The following is a 5,067-nucleotide window of genomic DNA, read 5'->3' on the forward strand; positions in this document are numbered from 1 at the left end:
GTTACAGTTAGGGTAATAGATTTTCTAGAAATTATAGCCAACACTGCTTTCATTACATTTTATATCCAAGAAACCTGATGTCAACAACAACAATAACATCAAAGATAAAAAGTGAGTAATGCCATATTTCAGGAACTTTTGCTCCTTCATCAGCTTCCGTCCAACACATTAATCATCCATGAACTCATTGCTTAAATAGCCACTAAATATAGTGGTATAACATTATTGGATTTACCAATTTTACATATTGGGTAGTGTTTGTGGACAGATGAGTGAATTGATGTTACTCGAAGGAGTATGGAACCAGCATATGCTATTGGGCCCCACTTCTGATATCAGGGGTTGCCTTCTATACCTTGACCTGAGCACAGGACAGGGCTCACCTCTTTGAACTGGAAATGATTGGAATGCTTGTTGTGGCTGCTCCATCCCATGGGAATAGGCATCAGGTTCAGTCCCACTGCATGGTACCTTGGGCAAGTGTCTTCTATAGCTTCAGGGCAACCAAAGCCTTGTGAAGGGATGTGGTAGACAGAAACTGAAAGAAGACGGTGGTGAGCTGGCAGAAACATTAGCATGCTGGGCGAAATGCTTAGCGGTATTTTGTCTGCCGTTAAGTTCTGAGTTCAAATTCCACCAAGGTCGACTTTGCCTTTCATCCTTTCAGGATTGATAAATTAAGTACTAGTCATGCACTGGGGTTGATGTAATCGACTTGATCCCTTTGTCGTTGTTTGTCCCCTCTATGTTTAGCCCCTTGTGGGCAATAAACTGAAAGAAGCCCATTTATATATATATATATATATACATATATATATATATGTGTATGTTTGTCATCCCCCCACCTCCACCATTGCTTTATAACCAATGTTGGTGTGTTCATGTCCCCGTAACCTAGCAGTTCAGCAAAAGAGACTGATAAAATAAGTAGTAGGTTTACAAAGAATAAGTCCTGGGGTTGATTTGTTCAACTAATGGCAGGGCTCCAGCATGGCCGCAATCAAATGACTGAAACAAATAAAAGAATATTAAATACATTCAGTGCTGGCTATAATTTCTATAGAAAATCTATATAGATGACCTTAACAAGTGATGTGATAGCACTGCTAACACAGTAGAAGATGGTATTGACTTACAAAGGCGGCGAGCTGGCAGAAATGTTAGCATGCCAGGCGAAATGCTTAGCGGTATTTCGTCTGCCGTTATGTTCTGAGTTCAAATTCCGCCGAGGTCGACTTTGCCTTTCATCCTTTCGGGGTCGATAAATTAAGCATCAGTTATGCACTAGGGTCGATGTAATCGACTTAATACCTTTGTTTGTCCCCTTGTGGGTAATAAAGAAATGGGTATTGACTTACAAAAATGTTTTATATACTTTATAGTATTTTTTTTATTGTATAACAAAACATTTAACAGCTGTTTTCATTTTTGGCATGGGTTGGACAGCTTAAGAATTGGCAAGGCCAGAGGCTATATCAGCTTTCATAGCCTGGTGCCAAAGTTTTGAAGTTTCCAGACTTCAGTCTGATTATTCTATTACATAACTGTGGTTGAAGCCTTGGTGGAACATTGCTTTAAGCACCTCATAACATTTTAATTGTTTGGAATTTTCAGAAAATTCATGTTCTATACAAGGGAAAATCAGATTTTAAAATATGGACAGTTCAAACTTTTGGCTTAAATCCCAGCAACGGGCCATTTTGGGGGAGAAAAATATTGGAAAGCTTCAATTTATGTCAGTGACAACCAGAAACAAAGAAGGTAAGGTGGTCAAGAGATGTGCTAAAAATAACAGCTAAATAGTCCTTAAATCACAAAAACAATTCTTTTTGTTTTTGCATAATAGTATGAATTCTTGTGTGTAGACATAATTTCGCAAAAAAATTCAAAAAAATGAAGAAGTTATAATGGGATACAAACAATAACTGAGCACCTTTTCAAACTCCACCTGTCTAACACGCGTGGACATGTTTGCAAAGTCAGAAAACAGCACAGCTCCCATGACTTTTGGAAACATTTTTTCACGCTGAGAGTTGCTGAAGCATGGAACAAACTGCTGGCATCAGTTGTTAGTTGTCGGAGCACTGCATCCTTCAAAACTTCCATGCTTCCTGAGATTCACCAACACTACACCTGATTTTCTCCCCTCCATACACACGCAAGCATGTATCTGACTCATACACTGTTCACTTCCCAGACATTTGTACATTACTGCATATGCTTTATACACACTTTCTGACAAGTTGTGGTGCACTTGAGCACTGTATACAATAATTTCATCATATATATATTGGTGCTAAACCCTTTAGTGTTTAAACCGGCCATATCCAGCTCAAATATTCTACATGTTTTATATTCAAACTAGCCTCTCACACCTAACCTACAGTGACATTCTAAAAATAAACAATCATATCATTGAAACATCAAAGCTATAAGATAATGCATGATTAATTCAAAACAATTTGAGTGAAAAAGTATTACATTTGATAGAGAAATTTGAACACCAAAGGATTAAACCAGAATTCTACTGCAATTTCTAGCTGATAGGCATTAAGAGTTAAGCACTAGAATGTGACAAAAATGTGCAGTGCCATCAACACTAAATTTAGTGTTGATGGACCATTCCAATTACTCTAAGTGATATAAATTGGCTAAAGTAAAATGTAACACTAAGTAACACTGCTTAAAACAACTGAGTATTGCATTCCTTTGAGCTTCTGGAATATTGAAGAATCTCCTCTATTTGGATTAATGGAAGCGGTGCAGCTTCATACTCCTTAGCCTCGTATCATGCATTTTCTTCCTGCAACACAAAAAAAAAAAAGAAGCTAAATCTATACTGAAGAAAGTTAAATTTTCCTCTCAGTTGGTTTTCCTCATTTATCCGTTCACAGTTGAAAGCATCTTAATCTTGTGATGTAACTCCAGTTTGAGCAGACAAGATTTGAGAGCAAAAGTAGTGTAAAATCATTGGAAATATCCTCTATTATTTGTGCCTTCCTTTTTGAAGAGGGTAGGGTGTGAGCTGAGAAAATTTGGCTGCTATTTCTAGAAGCTCGTAAAACCACATAGAGGCTTTTTCAATGCCTTACAATCATTCAGTTGAACTTTACTGACAGAATCGTCAGTGTACCAGGCAAATGCTTAGTGGCATTTCATTTGTCTTTGTGTTCTGCATTCAAATTCCACCAAGGTCGACTTTGTCCATCATCCTCTTGGGGTTGATAAAATAAGTACCAGTTGATGTAATCAACTTACCCTTTCCTTGAAACTACTAGCCTTGTGTCAAAATTTAAAACCATTATTAGTGCCTTACTAATCATGATTGAGCCAGTAATTGACTTGCTAGAAATAGCAACGAAATCACCCTGTTTGATAAGGAATTCGTCAGAGTTCTATGAAGTCCTAAAAAACAGGTAGTTGATGGTTGTAACACCTTTCATTATAGACCTGCTTCGTTTGGGTTGACTTGGGGCTAAATATAATCTCAGATCAAATCCATAGGTCTTTCACTGTCAAATGACTGTTTAGAGCCAGAGAAGACCTATGATCCAAGATATTCCAGCTATGACCATCCTGTCATTTGTATATTGATATACTGACTTCAACACTACTATAGTGAGGAGTGAAGGTCTCTGCTCTGCACAGTTGCCTCGTTATGTCTCCAGCTGGGCCCTCTCTACTCTGCATTTCTTTCCACACCACACCCAGTCCTTTCTAGAACGTCAATCCCATGGAATTTCCTCCCGTTTCCGTGCGCATTTTTTCCGGCAGTCCTTCATTTCCAACTATTCAAGAGAAACGTCATCCATGTAGACCTCATTAGTGTAAGAAGATGTGTGAAGGCGATAAACAGACACTCTGCCTTCCTTTTTGAAGAGGGTAGGGTGTGAGTTGAGAAAATTTGGCTGCTATTTCTAGAAGCTCGTAAAACCACATAGAGGCTTTCTCAACGCCTAACAATCATTCAGTTGAGCTTTACTTTTATTAAATACTAGCAGTATCGCCCGGCGTTGCTCGGGTTTGTAAGGGAAATAACTATATAAGCATTTTTAGAGAGTTACTTCCTTTATAGATGCCAATTCGGGCTTTCTTAGCCATTTCTGTTTTTGTGTCTTCAAGCCATGAAATCATTGTTCTAAAAGAACGCTGGTCTCCTTCACAACGCATTACGACGTTGATTTCTTTACACTCCCTTCCTCACAGCTTCACGAGGGAGGGAAGGGGGTGAAGCAAACAGGTGCAGCTGTGAGCGTGGACGCCGCCATCGACACACGATGCATTTTATGCATTAAAATGGAATAAAAAATTATGTTAAATTATTTTTTAAATCGTAGACTCATCGTTGACGCGCGCTAATAGTCAGACGGGCTCGATATGAATCACGACTATAAGATACCCGAATTTGGTTAAACTGCACCGCAAAATGTGGGAGGAGTTAGGAATCTAAATCGAAGGGGACAGACACTCACACAACTAGAGTTTTATATATATAGATATCATTACTGCAGTATTACAGTTCTTAAATAAATGTAGTACCTTTATTAAATATTAAAATATTATTTTGCATTGTATTCACTGTCGTATGTTTGTTATTATCTTTATATATAAAAGTAAAGTTGTGTGTCTGTCTCCTATGATTTAGATTCCTAACTACTCCCACATTTTGCAGTGCAGTTTAACCAAAACCGGGTATCTTATAGTCGTGATTCATATCGAGCCCTTCTGGGTATTAGCATGAGTCTACGATTTTAAAAATAATTTACCATCATTTTTTTCGCTATTATATAAGGGAAGTAACTCTCTAAAAATGTCTACGATGAGTCAACGATTTAAAAAGAATTTACCATAATTTTTTTCCCATTTTTAATGCATTTTTTTACTATAACTCTCTAAAAATGCTTATATAGTTATTTCCCTTACAAATCCGAGCAACGCCGGGCGATACTGCTAGTGATGTATAAAAGTTTATTACCAAGCAATTTGAGGTTGCCGTTCGTTATTTCGTTTCGTTATTTTTCACGTTTTCTTTCGTTGTTCGTTTCGCTACGTTATTATACATTTTTT

Source organism: Octopus sinensis, linkage group LG24 (genome assembly GCF_006345805.1).
Source record: "Octopus sinensis linkage group LG24, ASM634580v1, whole genome shotgun sequence".
Lineage (NCBI taxonomy): Eukaryota > Metazoa > Mollusca > Cephalopoda > Octopoda > Octopodidae > Octopus > Octopus sinensis.